Source organism: Mytilus californianus, unplaced genomic scaffold, assembly GCF_021869535.1.
Source record: "Mytilus californianus isolate M0D057914Y unplaced genomic scaffold, xbMytCali1.0.p SCAF_9, whole genome shotgun sequence".
In the NCBI taxonomy this organism is placed as follows: domain Eukaryota; kingdom Metazoa; phylum Mollusca; class Bivalvia; order Mytilida; family Mytilidae; genus Mytilus; species Mytilus californianus.
Window position 1 is genome coordinate 95,435,826 of NW_026262745.1, and position 20,040 is coordinate 95,455,865.

The following is a 20,040-nucleotide window of genomic DNA, read 5'->3' on the forward strand; positions in this document are numbered from 1 at the left end:
TTGAAAACAACGTTCAAACCTATGATTGCGTTGGATAAAAACCGCAATTTTTATACGTGTGCATGCAAAACAAATTTCTTGTTAGAGGTGTCTAAATACAACACAAACAACATTTTTCAGAAGACCAAAAAAGTGCAAAAGTATATTTTAACAAAAGGCATTTGACTAACAGGTCGAACAACAAATGTTCTTAAACCCTGCTGACTGCCATTAGTGATTGCCAAATAAACGGATCACCGATGCAATAAATGGATCTTAATTATAAATTTAATACTAAACAAAAAACAATAAACTTGCGGAAAAGATGGTATACCACAAACAAAAGGTGCAAAGGTTTTTGAACACCATATCCGGATTTCGACAATTAATGTCTCTTCAGTGATATTAGGAATCGAAACGGTATTTGGAAAGCCATGCAATTTACCTCAATTTAGGATAGACTCTTGAATTTTGAGGAGTCAAAATAGGATGAACGGATCATATAAACCCGAAGGCAAATATAATACAAGCCCAAACGTAAAAATATAAACAAGTCTATATTGAAAACAACGTTCAAAACTATGATTGCGTTGGATAAAAACCGCAATTTTTATACGTGTGCATGCAAAACAAATTTCTTGTTAGAGGTGTCGAAATACAGCACAAACAACATTTTTCAAAAGACCAAACAAGTGAAAACGTATATTTTAACAAAAGGCATTTGACTATCAGGTCGAACAACAAATGTTCTTAAACCCTGCTGACTGCCATTGGCAATTGCCAAATAAACGAATCACCGATGTAATAAATGGATCTTAATTATAAATTTAATACTAAACAGAAAACAATAAACTTCCGGAAAAGATGGTATACCGAAAACAAAAGGTGCAAAGGTTTTTGTACACCTTATCCGGATTTCGACAATTAATGTCTCTTCAGTGATGTTAGGAATCGAAACGGTATTTGGAAAGCCATGCAATTTACCTCAATTTAGGATAGACTCTTGAATTTTGAGGAGTCAAAATAGGATGAACGGATCATATAAACCCGAAGGTAAATATAATACAAGCCCAAACGAAAAAATATCAACAAGTCTAAATTGAAAACAACGTTTAAACCTATGATTGCGTTGGATAAAAACCGCATTTTTTATACGTGTGCATACAGACGAATTTATTGTTAGAGGGGTCTAAATACAGCACAAACAAGATTTTTCCAAAAGACCAAAAAAGTGAAAAAGTATATTTTAACAAAACGCATTTGACTAACAGGTCGATCAACAAATGTTCTTAAACCCTGCTGACTGCCATTGGCGATTGCCAAATAAACGGATCACCGATGTAATAAATGGATCTTAATTATAAATTTAATACTAAACAGAAAACAATAAAATTGCGGAAAAGATGGTATACTACAAACAAAAGGTGCCAAGGATTTTGTACACCATATCCGGATTTCGACAATTAATGTCTCTTCAGTGATGTTAGGAATCGAAACGGTATTTGGAAAGCCATGCAATTTACCTCAATTTAGGATAGACTCTTGAATTTTGAGGAGTCAAAATAGGATGAACGGATCATATAAACCCGAAGGCAAATATAATACAAGCCCAAACGAAAAAATATAAACAAGTCTAAATTGAAAACAACGTTCAAACCTATGATTGCGTTGGATAAAAACCGCAATTTTTATACGTGTGCATGCAAAACAAATTTTTTGTTAGAGGGGTCTAAATACAGCACAAACAACATTTTTCAAAAGACTAAAAAAGTGAAAAAGTATATTTTAACAAAACGCATTTGACTAACAGGTCGAAAAACAAATGTTCTTAAACCCTGCTGACTGCCATTGGCGATTGCCAAATAAACGGATCACCGATGTAATAATTGGATCTTAATTATAAATTTAATACTAAACAGAAAGCTATAAACTTGCGGAAAAGATGGTATACGGCAAACAAAAGGTGCCAAGGTTTTTGTACACCATATCCGGATTTCGACAATTAATGTCTCTTCAGTGATGTTAGGACTCGAAAAGGTATTTGGAAAGCCATGCAATTTACCTCAATTTAGGATAGACTCTTGAATTTTGAGGAGTCAAAATAGGATGAACGGATCATATAAACCCGAAGGCAAATATAATACAAGCCCAAACGAAAAAATATAAACAAGTCTAAATTGAAAACAACGTTCAAACCTATGATTGCGTTGGATAAAAACCGCAATTTTTATACGTGTGCATGCAAAACAAATTTCTTGTTAGAGGGGTCTAAATACGGCACAAACAACATTTTTCCAAAAGACCAAAAAAGTGAAAAAGTATATTAAAACAAAACGCATTTGACTAACAGGTCGAACAACGGATGTTCTAAAACCCTGCTGACTGCCATTGGCGATTGCCACATAAACGGATCACAAGATGTAACAAAATGGATCTTTATTTTTTAAATTAAAACCAAGCAGAAAACAGCAAACTTGCGGAAAAGATGGTATACCGCAAACATGAGGTGCCAACATTTGTACACCATATCCGGATTTCGAAATTAATGTCTCTTCAGTGATGTTAGGAATCGAAACGGTTTTGGAAGGCCATATAATTTACCTCAATTTAGGATTGACTCTTGAATTTTGAAGAATGGAAATAGGATGACCTGGTCATATAAACCCGAAAGCAAATATAATACAAGCCCAAACGAAAAAATATAAATAAGTCTAAATTGAAAACAACGTTCAAACTGTGATTGCGTTTGATAAACGGATCACAAGATGTAATATATATATATATATGATATAAACTTAGTGATAATGAACCTAAAATGAATTGCTTTAATGTGTAAGTCCGGTAGGGAAATAAATTATTTTTCTCTTACGTTGCGTGCATATGATACTCCGGTCTTTTTTTTACCTGAATCTGTGTGTTATTTTTTATCTTAAGTTATTCATGTAATAATGACGAATATTAAGTTCAGAAATTAAAACGAGACTGCAATGTAGCTTAAATACAAAGTGCCTTTGTCAGGATAAAATTGCAGGTAGGAATACTCTGTCAGCATCTTTATACATTATTGAATGTTGTTTCATAATGTTGTTCTATAGCTGACTATGTGGTATGGGCTTGCTCATTGTTGAAGGGCGTACGGTGACCTATAATTGTTAATTTCTATGTCAGTTGATCTCTTGTGGAGAGTTGTCTCATTGGCCATCATACCACATCTCCTTTTTTTATATTTCTTCTTTTTATATACTATCTAAAATGTGCGTACAATCTCAAGCGTGTGATACTATCCTTTACCTGGTATTAACTTGAGGCATGGGACACTTAAAACCCAAAAACAGGGTTATGTGTTTGTGTTTCTTAAGTTTCTTCAATGCTATAGTTATAGATAAAACACAATTAGTATACACAATCATTGTTTGGCTTATCTGCTTGTATATCCTTCTTAACCTGTCTTTGTATGGCTGGCTTACAAATCAATAATACGTTTCATAATATTACTTTTGATTGATGATTACATTTAGAATGGAAATGGGACATATTTCAAAGAGACACCAACCCAATCAAAGAGCAGCCGGAAGTGGTCTTTAGCTAGCCCTAACTAAAATTGTGTACTAGTTCAGTGATAATGGACGTCACACTAAATTCCAAAACATATAAATGAACTCAAATGAAAAACAACATACAAGACTTACATTGTTTAAGATTTTACGTGGAACAAAAAAGGCATGCATGACTAATAAAAAGAAACATTTAGATTTGACCAACATATATTTGATTATTTGTTTCATTCGAGGGGAATTCAGTTGCTAGTGCACACAATGCTCATAATTTGTATAAACTACAGGAGCAATAAGGCATACCTGCTTGATAAAGCACTTCCACTTTCAAATTGTCTTTGCCAAATGTACAATCTTCATTAGTTTGCATTTTTGTCGTTCTCATGGTAGTTCCATTCTTGTCGAATAATATTAATGACCATTTTTCCTGTAAAGAAAAAAGGTCACCATAATAGACTGGCTTGCTATATGAGCGAAAGATATCTTTAGAATTGATTTTTCAAAGGATGCTTTGTATCGTTTTAAAGGAAAAACATATATACGTAGCTTACTATAGTGAATGAGACATTGAGGTTCTCATTTTATTCCTGTGAACTTTGGTGCAACGGTGTTTTATTTCTAATTATACAATATTCATTTATATTAATAGCTGGATTATAATTTAAAATGGGAATGAGGAATGTGTCAAAGAGACAACAACCCGAACAAAAAGTTAAAAAAAAAACCAACCGAAGGCCGTCAATTGGTCTTCAACAGAGCAAGCACCAACACCCGGAGGCGGCCTTTAGGTGGCCCCTAAACAAAACTTCGTACTAGTTCAGTGAAAATGGACGTCATACTAAACTCCAAAACATATAAATGAAAGAAAATTAAAAAAAACATATATTGGAAACTCTTACAAATGAACATTTGCTTCACTATTGAGCTTGAATGTCCCTCTGGTATCTTTAGCCCCTCTTTTATACATGCATCACACCGCATTTTTACTTATTTAACTCGCGATGACGTTCGTAAAAAGTTCGAATGTATGATTTTAACTTCATCACTTGGAACTTTTGGTTTAATAGCTTCCTTGTGAGCAGCAACCTTCAATCAATTAAGTCACAATAGAAAACACAAGCCCTGGAATGTCAACTTGGATAAATGTACTCCAAATGCATGCGGCTGCTGAAATGATGCTACCTAGAAAGGTAAAGTTTACAATTGAGAAGCTGTTAAAGTTTTGTTATCAACCGACCCTAATTGTCAATTAATAGATGTAAGTCAAGATATCAAGCAGACTAAAACTATATATTGTATCTGGCGTTTCAAGCTCGATGCAGTTGATGCTTTCAACATAGTCATTAAACCATGAAATATTAAGTGAAAGGACATCCTAGTATGTATAGTGAAATGTTAAATTAAAGGAAATTACTAGCTTTTTCCAACATACATAAAAAGCTCTTGACGTATAAAATCAGCCTCATATGAAAAATTCGGAAAGACGAAGAGCACAGTGGGTTCGGCAAGACGAAGAGCACAGTGGGTACGTCAAGACGAAGAGCACAGTGGGTAAGGCTAGACGAAGAGCACAGTGGGTTCGGCAAGACAAAGAGCACAGTGGGGTCGGCAAAACGAAGAGCACAGTGGGTACGGCAAGACGAGGAGCACAGTGGGTACGACAAGACGAAGAGCACAGACCACAGTTGGCACGGCAAGACAAAGAGCACAGTGGGTATGGCTAAACGAAGAGCACGGTGGGTTCGGCAAGACGAAGAAAACAGTGGGTACGGCAAGACGAAGAGCACAGTGGGTACGGCAAGACAAAGAGCACAGTGGGTACGGCAAGACAAAGAGCACAGTGGGTACGGCAAGACGAAATGCACAGTGGGTACGGCAAGACGAAAAGCACAGTTGGTACGGCAAGACGAAGAGCACAGTGGGTACGGCAAGACGAAGAGCACAGTGGGTTCGGCAAGACGAAGAGCACAGTGGGTACGGTAAGACATAGAGCACAGTGGGTTCGGAAAGACGAAGAGCACAGTGGGTACGGCAAGACGAAGAGCACAGTGGGTTCGGCAAGACGAAGAGCGTAGTGGTTTCGTATAAGAATGCCGATTACTCATTCAAAAACACGTCCTGTAAGTTAAGTCAAATTGATGTTTGTCCCTCGGTTTTAGTTTGTAACCAAGATTTGTTTTCTCTCTATCGATTTATGACTTTTGAACAGTGGTTTACTACTGTTGCCTTTATTTACTTAACAACATTTCACATGTACATCTAGTGGTGGTGCATTAGACAATTTGTGCCAAAACAACTGAACAAAAACTACTAGTATTACAATAGATTTTGATCAGAATGCAATAGAAAGAAGCTGAATTTTTATCTCAGCAACCATCCCCCAAAAAATCAGTACTCTTCAAAATTAACGAAATGAAACAAAACGCGCTCGTATACACATCAATGAAAATAACGCACCACTTCTTCCCATAAAGTCACCAAATTCATTTTTACCAGTTTGAAGGTGGTTAATTACACGCGACTTTATTTTTGGCAAATTTCGCAACCTTTTGTAGGGGTTAAAATTTAGTTACTAGTAATCGAGAAGTCAAGATTGAAAATAATAATATCTAAGGGTAAATATCCAATTGATCCAATTATATGCCAGTTCAATTGCTACAATTGATTAATTTGAATTTCACAATTTAAGTGGCACAAACGTTGTATTTTCACGAAGTGATTATGACATTAATAATCAGATTTGGCGCGAACGAGTATCCTTGATTAATTTGTAGGTCAAATTATGAAGATATACTTTCGTGAAGACATTTGTTTAACTGAAACGCAATATTATTGGTCCTGATTGTCAGGAAATTGTATACATTTAGTAAAAGAATTCCGATTTAGAATCATAAGTTATTTCACATTACATTTTAGTTTACATATAATGCTTGTCAATAGTGATATTCAAACCTAAAGTTTAATTTTATTTATCTTATCTTGTGAGTGTTTACTCCCTTTGAGAACAATTTCCATATAAACATCAATATATTTTCAATATTATTTGTCCTGATTGTCAGGAAATTGTATACATTTAGTAAAAGAATTCCGATTTAGAATCATAAGTTATTTCACATTACATTTTAGTTTACATATAATGCTTGTCAATAGTGATATTCAAACCTAAAGTTTAATTTTATTTATCTTATCTTGTGAGTGTTTACTCCCTTTGAGAACAATTTCCATATAAACATCAATATATTTTCAAATATTAAGGTTACCTTTCCATTTTTTACTTTACTTTCGCAAATGTAATTTAAATCAATACATCTAAATTATCGCTATGGCTATAACGTTATAGGTCCATATAATTGATAATACCAAAGTACCCCCTAAAAACCATCAAAGACATAAAGGTTGAAAAAAATAATTAATACGTGTATTAATTGACCTTAATTTAAGATATTATTTGTAATGACTTGGTTTCTATTTAACGACCAATGCCATGAGTCACGATAACAATAACAATAACATAAATGTTGTGATTATTTATCTTATCGTACCTTATTGATACATTAAATTTCATGATATCCAAAGCGCGTGTCTGACTATATTGTACATATGATACAAATATTTTTGATCGATATCTTCTCGAAACTTCTTTGGTTAAATCAATTCAAGTAAATTTATCATACCGCAATGGTGAGCAATCATAAATTCCGGGCAAATGCTTACGATGTACAGAAACGAAAAAAACACTACGTTAATCCCATGGCGTGAAACATATGTAGAAATTGTAAAACGATTTGTATAGACATAGCTCCATCATCTGTCTAACTCCTCAGAAAAATCTACCCACATAAACCCTCATTGTCGCAAACCGTTCCGCAGTATTCCTTAACGTAAAAAAGAAATATTCAAATGTAATAGGCTTTGATACAATCTGCGTAGCCTTTTTAAACTGTAACAGTGCAGTAAAATGTAGCTAGAATTCATTTTTGCTTGTATATGATTTAAGTTCTTTTGGTTTTTTTTTTTCAGTTTAGATTTGTCTCGGATTGTTTGTGAAATGTCAGAATAGCAGTTAACAAAAGTGTACCAGTTATTGCTTATTGCTTTCGCGGGGAAATATTGGCATTTTGTTTAAATTTTGTGTAAGAGTGATTCAAGCAATAACTATCATAACAAGTTTTCAACTTATAGAGATTTATATATTAAAAAAAAGTATCAAAAATTCACTTGTATCGAAATTAATATAAGATTCCAAATTTTTAAATTGTAATGGGTTAAGGTCACTGTTTTTCACAGTTGATGACAATTTTACACAGGCAAAAATGTCACATGAAATATTTTGCTTTAATGTAGACTTTGGCATAATGAAATTGCAAGTTAAAGTTGATTTCTGTGAATAAATGTATAACAACTGTATAGGTCTATTAACTGTATGTTTTGAAATAGAGTCTTGTTGCAAGTGCATGTGTATGAAGATGGGTATCAATGTTTCACGAATTATACTTACGAGAGCTATGATCAGCGGATGCATGAAACGGGTAAACCTGTTATGTTCAGGATTGTGGTAAAACACAGTTTTTGGTTCAATCAAGGAATATAAAAACCTTGTTGTGGATATTCACTAAGAAAGGTGAACGTTCACTAATGTCAGATATGTGACTTATCAAGTAGAAAGGTGAAATAATAAAGAAACATCTGAAAATGTCATAAATCCTCGGAGATTAGATTTAGAGTTATTGTAGCGAACAACAAGAATTTTATAGATCCAAAGGATGCACTAACGTAAGTCGGGGATGTAAAAATAAGAGAATTACCGAAGCAAGCATGGGAACAAAATAGGGAGAGAAAAAAAAGAAACGAAAAGAAGATGCACAGAAAAATTTAAACGTTATGTGCAGTCTGAAAAAACACATGTAGAGAAATAGCATTACAATGCTATTGTTATAAGCCTAATGTTTAATTTCGAGACAAAAACTTCGATAATGAAAGTGTCTAAACCCAGAAAACATTGACATTTCATTCAAATTTTCTTGCATATAATATATATTCTGTATACATGTACAATTTCTTTCAAAGAGTTATTCATTATTAAATTTTAATATCTGATGATAACATTTAATCTTCAAGGTGCCTAGAGCGACTTAATCAAAATCCAAAGATTTTTTTTAAATTTGTCAAAATGAAGTTTTTATTATATTTTTTTCAAAAATATAATAAAAAGTATGGGTCACCGGATTTTTTTAACGCTACAGATTGTGCCAAATTGTCAGATTTTGTATAGATTGTGCATGGAAAATTCAATTTTGTGTGATAAAAAGAAAACTACACCATAGAATTTTAAGATAAAATTTGAGACGATAGCTCTTATAACATACTCTTTTTTTTATAAAATTACTTTATCTATGTTTTCATTCCTACTATCTGAGTTATCTCCCCTTATTTGGCAAAGGTGAAAAGAATAAATCAAACACAAATATGATGTCTTTTTCAGACATTACAGGCGACAATATGATAAAACACATTATTTTCTATATTTACGTTAAAAGTCTTTCACATGAATTACATATTTCTCTAAAAATATGGACATTTCATTAAAGATCTAGACCAATTGTTATCTGTTACTTCAAAATCCAAGATGGAGGAAGACACCCGAGCCATCTTAAATGAGAAGTTGTGTGACGATTTTGACGTTTTTATTGTCTTATTATTTCCCTTCATTGTAGCGTGTTTACATTTTATATAATTACACTTGTTCACATGAAAACTTTCACCTTTGTTTAATTACATGTTAAATAAATTATTTTTAATTAGCATTTCATAGTGAGAGATAAGATTGTGTGTAGAGTTATTTGAACTGCGACCTAAATTTCGAAATTTGAATAAAATTTAAATGTTTTCTTGGTTTTATCACTATCCTTGTCTCGAAATTAAACATAAGGCTTTCTACAAAAGGATTGTAATAGCATTACATAAGATAAATAACGGCAACAGGAGTATACCGGTGTTCAAAAGTCATAAATTGATAAAGAAAAATCAAATCCGGGTTACAAACCAAAACCGAGGAAAACACATCAACTATAACAGGAAAACAAAAGAACAACAAGAACACCGAAGTGCAACAAAAAAAAAACGCTAACACACACATAGAAACGAGCTAATTGATAACAACTGCAATATTCCTGACTTGGTACAGGTCAATTAATTATAAATTTGGGTTGAAACTGATTTAATGTCATGCCAAACCTCCCGCTTTATCACAATGTTAAAAAATATCGTTAAATCATTACGTGACAGAAATACAGCACAAACACACGCAAGAACATTCATAACAGAGAAACGCACAAACAAATAATATAAGTCGACACATCATGCAAACCGAAGAACAAAGAACATATTCCATGAACGACAAACACCACATGATATCAAAAACAGTGACGCGCTTACGTTACTAACATACAATCTTAAACGTTATATTACTATTTTACAATATTCGTTCGAACAATTTTCATGACAATGGTGGTATGGAATGGCAATTTTATAAATATTTTGACTACAAACGATATGATACATTATAATGATTATCCAACCAAAACCATAACAAAAAAACATCAGAAATAAATCCATGAATGTTGGATGTACAAAACACCGAGACACGCCGCTCAGCTATGCAAATTCACATTCCGTGTAACAGTTAATATTCGGGAATATGATGGTATTGAAAACTATATAAATTAATCTAAAAGGACTTGGATAATCAGGTCATTACTAACCATATAGAAAACTACAAATTACTTGTGTTGATTATCTTTAATATAAACATTGACTCACCGGTCTCGATAAAATTTCCTTGTATCTAACAATCGCCTCTACAATTTCAAAAATATACTCATCAGCTTCTATAATTTCTGTTTCCTTATGTTCATCATCGGTTTTATCTTGAATGGCTTTGTCTAAATTTTCAATCATTTTTTTTTTTCTTTTTAAGAATTTTTATAATAGCTTGAAGTTTTGAAAGGTCAACATCCTTTTCATTTGCTTCCTGTATTTTAACAACAGCAACGCGTCTGTGTATACCACGAGTCTTTTTGAGCTCATCCATAAGTCACGACTCCAATGACTGATTATACTGTCTTTCTATGTAAAAAAATCGTATTAGATATGTATTATGAAAAGTTAAAACTGCATTTAATAAACTTTATAAGCACGTTAATTTTATCAAGATTAGTTACATTCAAAGAAAGAATTATAACAAAGCATTGACAGACTGTTCAATGTATTGATTTATATAAACATGTAGTTCCATGTCCTGCTTTTAAATGATTTTCGTTGCAAAAGTTTGATTACCAAATAAAACATGAGTGAAAGGGGGCGGAGGTATTTTTTACCAGCTCAAATATCCTGTGTCATTCTTGCACGTATAGTTATCTTAAGTGTCTTATCAATCTACGAACTAGATAGCTTCACTCATTTTATTTTCATTTACTTTAATTAGATTGAAACAATATGTTAGCTGTTATAAAAGTCAAGAACAATTGATTTATCAAATCTTTTATTACGTAAATAGCAAAGGAGTACTGAGAAATACTACTTGTCAGTTATCACAGAAATACTGAATAAATAACCAAAAGTAATAAATACCTACCCAAACATATTAGTTAAATAACATAATATCGAATAGTTCAGCTAACATGTTGTTTTCAACAGGTAGCACATATGTAGAATATTCGCGCTGTTGATAAAGTATAGTTCTCCGTTATTTAAAGGGAGGAGTTTTCTGTTTAACTACCCAGTAAAAAGAAGTTTGTAATATTCTGATTGGAACAAAACTGTGAAAATAGATCATGTAGATTTGACTAATGAAGTGTACATTTATTCTATTTTCAAACAAATAAAACATAGTATGATATATAATTGACAATGTGATTATTAAGTGACACAATGTTGATCTGTAATACTGAAATATCAAATATATCTGTGAATACAAATTTAAATCTATAAAAACATAGTGATGTAGCATTATTAATTTGACAAAACTTAGTATATTTTATTGTAATTGCTGTATCTGAGCAGTCAAAATGAGTTGACCGTATGATTTCGTTACATATACAGTGGTCACTGACAATAAAGTGTGTAAGGGACGTCTATTACTTTTAATTTCATAATGCAATGCACATAGTTCAAAGTCGTTCCATGGGACATTTTGCTGTTACAAATGAGTATTTCATTCTCAATTTTATTATGATCAGCAATGGGCACACTAATTTGCTCAACAGTATATATTTGTTTGTGAATCCTGCTAACCAAAAAATATTGAGAAGTTCTAAAACGATAGATATTAATAGTTTTCTAATTTTTTTTATAATGATTTGTGTATTGACAAGATTTTTTTACTTACTTCTTGTACTTCATGATTTTGATTGCAGACGAAATAGAATTGAAAAACATAAAAAAAAAAATGGAAGTAAAACTATTTTAGCAGCAAGGTCAGTTTCTTACATTATTCAGGTAAACATCAGCCTAACAATGTTAGATCTGTAAACTTGCCTTCACAAACTTTTTGTTCTTCCCTCGCCGGGATTCGAACTCATGCTCCTGAGATATCGTGGCATCACATCGCCTTGCACTATGCCCGACGTGCTAGACCACTCGATCACCTAGGCTCTACATGATATCACAAAGAACGCTTATTTACAATGTACTGTAATTAGTCTCGCTTAAAGTCATGAGTGTTTTTTTATTATTAACTTTCATGAGTACACACACGTATTAAAAAAACGCAAAAAGCCTTCAAACACGCCATAATCATTTAAGCATCTTGTTATCTGTTTCTTCGATGTTTTTGTTTTATATTATTTTTTTAGCAAACCGACAGTGCGAGTCCGTCATGGGGGTCAAGGTCGTTAGAAACACCCTAGTAGTTGTTGAGTTGAGGTCGGGTCTGTGACACTTCTCCTGTTTCTATTTTATATTGTATTATAGATAATATGTGATGTATTTACTGAAATGAGTCGCAATGCATAACGGTTAAAATATACTTCGGTTGAAAGTCGTTTGAAGTTCTTATATTTGAACATGTCAATGGATAAAAAATTACAAAGAAACAATTTAATATTCCAACTAGTATGTTTTTTTTTTAGAGCAGGAGACTCCTACAAACGAATATGCAAGATGAAAAATTAAGATAATAAATATTAAAAAGCACAAATCAAATTATGTATATAGCAGTTTAGGATATCTCTACCTGGTATAGGAGAGATAACTCCTTATCATTTATACAACTGCCAAAATATGGTAATGCATTTAGGTATCATTTGTATTTAATATCATCGTGTAAATACATTCTTACTTTCAAAAAGCAGAATTTGAACACATGGAAATTATCAAATTAAAATAGAAGATGTTTTAAAATTGAGTACTTTCAGCGAAAATGTAATCTTGAATTATCGATGTCTTTAATGTTAATGAAGTGTTAATAATTTGATAAATCATAATAAAGATATTGAAATGAAATTACAATTGTGTCAAAGTTTGATAATCCGATAATCGTTATTAATTTAAAGATAAAGAGTTATATGTGACACCAGAGAGAAAAGCAACTCGCCTCTATCTAAGAGGGGCGAAAGATACCAGAGGGACAGTCAAACTCATAGATCGAAAATAAAATGACAACGCCATGGCTAAAAATGAAAAAGACAAACAGACAAATAATAGTACACATGACACAACACAGAAAACTAAAGACTAAGCAACACGAACTCCACCAAAACTGGGGGTGATCTCAGGTGGTCCGGAAGGGTAAGCAGATCCTGCTCCATAATGGATATAAAAACTAAGATTCGGAATTATTGGATCTGCTTACCCTTCCGGAGCACCTGAGATCACCCCCAGTTTTTGGTGGAGTTCGGAAAGTTTACAATACTCAAGGTATCTGATATTTAGTTTGCTCTTGAACAATTGAAATCTGCATTTCTATACAGTTCTGAACACTTACCTCTATTATCTGCCGCACTTTCCGTGTCTAACTTGTAGCATTGCACAATTTAAAAGTTTTGCAAAATCGTTGAATTTGTAATTTGGTTTGATAATTTACTAATAATTGTCTGATACAAGTTACACATCTTATGTATCATTAAATGGAAACCAAATCACAAAATAAACAAACAGATATCTATAAATGTGGGGATTAGTGTTGCTCTTGGTACGTTCGTCTTCGTGTTTGATGTCACAATCATTTAAGAATCATTAGATGCAACATATTTTTTGTCATATATAACACAGTGTCGGCCATAAAACCATTGAACAGATGGCATCAATGTATTTACTTAGAACTGTTGGTTCAAGAATTTTCCTGTAGACATCAACCTTCGAGCTCACCCGATATTTTACTGTGAGAAAGTCAGTATCAAAAGCAAATAGTCCTGTATACTTTATCTAAACTTCAATAGGTCTTGTTACATCGTCGGTGAATACAACTTCTATTTGTATTCTAGTTAAGTACAATTTATGCCGTTCAATATCATTGCAGATTACTATTAAATAGAATCAGGTAGAAGTTTAAGTGTCCATTTCCAATTAGTGCAATAGTATTACTGAGAAACATATTAATTTTAGTCTTTAATGAAGTGACAAATAATACAAAACTCAATAATATAAATACAAAGAAAAAGTAGATAAGTTACATTGTAACAACTGTTACGACCAGAAAAATCGACTTTTAATTGTAGCCAACAAAAGTCACAAATCAATGATAAAATTTGACAAGATTTATTATACACAAGTTTACAAGAAGTATCCCACAAATAGTAATGTCAACTTAACTGTCAAAATATATATCCAATCTTTTAACTTTTCTTTATCCGAAAATCTTCTCGGAATCCATAGAGAATATTACGTCCAATAGGTAACAATCTAGTATGATGTAAATTGTAAAAAAAAGTGTCAATCCAACTGCTGAGAATGTTGATGTCTATCGATGTCTAAGTCTATATCTAACTTTAGGGTCTGCATACTTATATATATACTTATAACGGAAACTTCTAGATAACGGTAGATGTTTAAATTACGCATCTTTTGTTATGATCATTCTGGAAACGTTATGTAAGTGAAATAGAAAGTTCTAATCATTCCATGAGTATCAATGATTGTTCTAGTGATTTCTAAACTGCATAGTTGTAACACAATGTGTATTATTTTGTACACAATGTAAAAAAAATATAATGTAAACATTCTTAGGCCACACAAAACAAATAAGGTCAACTAAATAAATATGATAGTTACAATATCATAACACCTCCCCGCTTTAAAAAAGTTTGAGTGTAACAAAAAATTTTCATGAATAATATGTACAAAAATACATAGTATATACAGAGTGTTCTAATCAGGTCTAGATAAAGCATCTGCTATTACATTATATTTACCTTTGATATGTTTTACAATAACATCATATTCCAGTAACTAAACTCCACCTAGTCAACCTCTGGTTCTTTTTTCTCATTTTATGTATGAAGGTGAGAGGATTATGATCAGTATAAACAAGAATAGGATGCACAGTGGGATTTAAACATACATCAAAATGTTGAAGTGCAGACAACAGTGCAAAACACTCTTTTTCAATAGTCGAATAATTTTTCTGATGTGTATCTAATTTCTTAGAAAAATATGATATAGGTTTCTCAAGATTATCACCTGTCTCTTGATATAAAACAGCTCCAATTCAGCATCAACGGCAAGTTTAAATTGTTTTTCAAAGTCTGGAGTGACCAGAACTGGACTATTAATTAAAAGTGATTTGCTATTTTCAAAAGCGTTTTGACAATTTTCACCCCGGATAAATGTAGAATCTTTCCGTAAATGGTCAATGGTCGAACAACAGTAGCAAAATTTGAACAGAATTTCCTGTAAAATCCAATCATGCCTAAATATCTCAAAGGTTGTTTTTTTATTTGTAGGAGGAGGAAATTTGGTAATTGCATCCACTTTAGCCATAATAGGTTTCACCTGACCTTGGCCAACTGTGTGTCCTAAGTAATCAACAGTGGCCTGACAAAATTCACTTTTACCAAGATTAACAGTCAAATTTAATTGTGACAGTCTATCAAAAGTATCATATAAATGTGTTAAATGTTCTTCCCAGCTATCACTACATACAATAAGATCATCAATATAAGCATAACAACAGTCTAAATCTTTTATAACATTATTGATCATTCTTTGAAATGTAGCTGGAACACTTTTCATGCCAAACGACATTACAGTATATTGAAATAAGCCGTCTGGTGTGACAAAAACTGATATTTCTCGAGCTCTCTGTGTCAATGGAACTTGCCAGTAACCTTTCAATAAATCAAATTTGCTCACAAATTTTGCTTGACCAATGTTGTCAATACAATTGTCTATCCTTGGAATCGGATAGGAATCAGATTTTGAAACTGAATTGACTTTTCTGAAATCAGTTACGAAACGAAAGGTTTTATCTGGTTTGGGTACAAGGAGCTATGAGAGCTCCATTCACTGTTACTCGGCTCATTATATCATTGTCAAGCATATATTTTATTTCTTGTCTCATAAATTCAAGTGTGAGTGGATTGAGCCGGTAAGGATGTTGCTTAATTGGAGAAGCATCGCCTACATCAACATCATGACAAACGGCAGTGCTTTTGTTTGGCACATCTGGAAAAAGATTTTTAAAAGAAAATACCAAAGCTTTTATTTTTTCTCTACGATCAAAAGACAGATGTGCAAGTTTTGAATCTAAATTTGACAAAATTTCTGAATTTTTCAAACTTACTGTCTCTTCCATAGTTTTAGAACTAAAAGGTGGTTCAATTATATCTGGTTTGTCATGATTGTTCTCCAATTTAACCATGGCTAAAGTGGCAACTGGATTACTCTCACATTCATTAGTACGCTCAAAGTATGGTTTTAACATATTAATATGACACACTCTATTTTGTTTGCACCGACCTGGAGTTTTTACAATATAATTCAAATCATTGATTTTACTCTCTATTGTATAAAGTTCACAATATTTAGCCTGTAAAGGATGTCCAGGTACTGGCAAAATACGAGTACCTTATCACCAGGCTCAAAAACTCTGTCCCTGGCATCTTTATCATACCATATTTTCATCTTGTTCTGTACATTTTTTAAGTTTTTCTGAGCAATTTGACAGGCAGTATACAATTTTTCTTTAAATCTAGATGCATAGTCTAGAAGATTCAAGTCAGTGTGTTCAGTAAGCCATTTGTCCTTTACCAATTTCAAAGTAAAACCAAGGGATTCTTGAACAGCCTCACGGACCGCAAAAAGTAGAAAGTGAACTCAATCACTCCAGTCTCTGTCAAATTGAAGACAAAAAGTTCTAATCATGTTCTTCAATGATTGATGACAACGATCTAATCATGTTCTTCAATGTTTGATGAAAACTATGGCCATTGTTATATTATAGCTCGTTTCTGTGTGTGTTACATTTTAATGTTGTGTTTCTGTTGTGTCGTAGTTCCCCCCATACATTTGATGTGTTTCCCTCAGTTTTAGTTTGTAACCCGGATTTGTTTTTTTCTCAATCGATTTATGAATTTCGAACAGCGGTATACTACTGTTGCCTTTATCTAAGGCACCTTGAGATTCTGGATGATAAGCACTTGGTCTATACTGAGCAATCCCTAAACGACTTGCTGAAATAAACCTGACATGAAATTTGAACCCTGGTCGGACTGTATAGACTTCGGAAGTCCTACTAGCGTGAAAAATTTGATAAGAGCTTTGACAATAGTTGGTGTCTTGATATTCCTAAGCGGAATAGCCTCAGGAAAGCGAGTGGATGTACACATGATCGTCAATAAATACGCATTTCCGGTCTTGGTTTTTGGTAAAGGTCCAACGCAATCAATGAGTACTCGGTTGAAAGGTTCTTCAATGGCTGGAATAGGCAGAGGTGGTGCTGGTGGTATTTTCTGGTTAGGCTTACCAACAACCTGGCATATATGGCATGATTTGCAGTTTTCTGTGACATCATTTCGAAGTCTTTGCCCGTAGAAAAGCTGCTAGATCTTAAGGCAAGTCTTCCTTATACCTAAGTGTCCAGCCAAGGGGTGTCATTGGCAAGACCAATAATGTCTTGCCTATAAACTTTAGGCACCACCACTTGGTATACCACTTTCCATTCCTCCTCTGGGGTAGCATCAGGGGGCCTCCACTTCCTCATTAAAATGCCGTCTTGATGGTAATAGCATTCGGCCACTTTGTCTGCTTCCTCCTGTGGTTGAGCCCTCTTGCGGAGCTAAAGAATCTCAGAGTCTTTATTTTGTTCTTCGACAAATTTCCTTCGGTCTAATGAATGGCTGTTTACATCTGGCCATGGCATAATTACATTCTTGTTAATACTAGGTGATCTTATTAGGGCCTTTTTTTAGCTACCAGGACCTTCAATGTCGGCTAGGAAAGTGTCAGAAAGGTCCATGTAATCAAACTGGTCTTCTTGCAAATCCTCATTTTGTTGTTTTCTAGCCATCGCCCTTGTAACAACACAAGCTGGATACAGTTCAGCAACATCTTCAGGTGATTTAACATTCACCATCGATTCACTTGTAACAATTGGTTCAGCAACCACTTTGTTCCTAGCTAGATCATTTCCTAGCAATAATGAAACACCCTCAACAGGGTGATTAGGACAAACATTCACAACAACCGGTCCAGTTATCAAATCTGACTTCAGATAAATACGATGGAGGGGAACATCTATACAACCTAATTCCACACCTTGTAACAAAACGGAGGCACCAATAGAAGTTTCGTTGGACAAAGGCAACACACCTTCTAACAATAAAGTCTGAGAAGCTGCAGTGTCCCGTAAAATCTTAATAGGCTGAGGAGTAGTATTATCAACAATGGAAACAAACCCATCAGACATAAAGGGTTTATAATCCTCCATGTAATCACAAAAACTGGACTTAAAAGCCTGACTCGCAGGACATTCCAACGAATCGTTAACATGGGGTGTCTTACAAGCACTGGTCTTAGGCTTATCATCTCTTTCATTCTTCGTCTGGAGTCTAAAACAATCAGCCATCAGGTGACCATTCTTCTTACAATAAGCACAAGTCAGTGAATTCTTCTCAAAAGTATCAAATTTTGGACTAGACATATTATAACTAGACTGACTCTTATTCTGTGCAACAGGCTTACTATCAGTACGCTCAGTGCTTTGATTCTTGTAATTTCCACTCGAAGTATTAATATTTTGACCCTTGAAACTTCTTTTATGTGAAAGGGTATACTTATCTGAAATAACAGCTGCATCATGTAATGTCTCAACAGTTTTGTCGTCTAAATGTGTTTTAAAGTCTAAATGAACACTTTGTTTGAACTCTTCTAATAACATCAATTATCTTAAGTTATCAAAATTGTTATCTGTTTTCTTTGATGTAAGCCATTTATCAAATAGATCTTCTTTTTTCCTAGCAAATTTAACATAGGTTTGTGAATCAAACATTTTATAAGATCTAAATTACTGTCTATAGGCTTCTGGTACTAGCTCATAAGCTTTCAAAACTTTCTGTTTTACCGTGTCATAATCAGAATTTCGTTCGGATGAAAGTGCTGAGTAAATTTCAGCGGCCTTGTCCTCAAAAACACTTTGCAGCATCGTAGTCCAATGAGGCTTTGACCATTTCAAATTATGAGCAATTTTTTCAAACTGTGGAAAATATCTATCGACTTTTTTTCACAAAATTTGGGAACCAAGCGTATATTTTTTGCTGCATCAAAATGTTCTGATTTCGACTGGACTTTAGTGTTGCTTTCTTCTTTGACCAAGAAAATTTACATTTTCTTCATCTCTAACCTATTCCTCATTTCAAGTTCTGCCTGTTTTAATTTACATTCAGCTTCTTTTTCTTTTATTTTTTCCATCTCTAACCTTTCCTCTTTTTCCAATTGTTTTAATTTAAGTTCATCGTCTTTTTCCAGTTGCTTTAATTTAACTTCGTTTTCCAGTTGTTTTACTTTAAGTTCATGTTCTAATTCAAGCTGTTTTAATTTGATAGCGTCAACAATTTCTACCTTAAGTTCAAGAGCCTCTTCGCCTTAAATTTCAGCGTCAACTAATTTGTCTATTACCAAATTTTTTATAATTTGTTTTCTCATAGATACCCTCAAATGTAATTTCAGATGTTTAGCAAGCAACACTAATTCCTCTTTCTTTAAATTATCAAACCCCTCCAGGTCTGGCGTTTTCAAAAATTTACCGGCATCAAATGCCATTTTGTAGAATTTTGTTGGCTAGTTCTAATAAAGATACTTAAATTTTTAATGAGATATTTACGTTATCCCGGACACGAGCCCCCAATTTTTGTTACGACCAGAAAAATCGACTTTTAATTGAAGCCAACAAAAGACACAAATTAATGATAAAATTTAACAAGATTTATTATACACAAGTTTACAAGAAGTATTACACAAATAGTAATGTCAACTTAACTGTCAAAATATGAGTCCAATCTTTTGTCTTTTCTTT

At 33.2% G+C, this 20,040-nt stretch overlaps 1 long non-coding RNA gene across 2 annotated transcripts in view; it reads right to left on the bottom strand.

Annotated features, from left to right (window-relative positions):
- Positions 1-11,269, bottom strand: part of LOC127714186 (uncharacterized) — a 31,284-nt gene extending 20,015 nt beyond the window's left edge. For both annotated transcript variants that reach the window (XR_007987601.1, XR_007987602.1), the window contains exons 1-3: positions 11,167-11,269; positions 10,353-10,658; positions 3,837-3,960 (exon numbers count right to left, since the gene is read on the bottom strand). This is a non-coding gene — a long non-coding RNA (uncharacterized LOC127714186). The remainder of the gene's footprint in view (positions 1-3,836; positions 3,961-10,352; positions 10,659-11,166) is intronic.
- Positions 11,270-20,040: the final 8,771 nt, after the last annotated feature.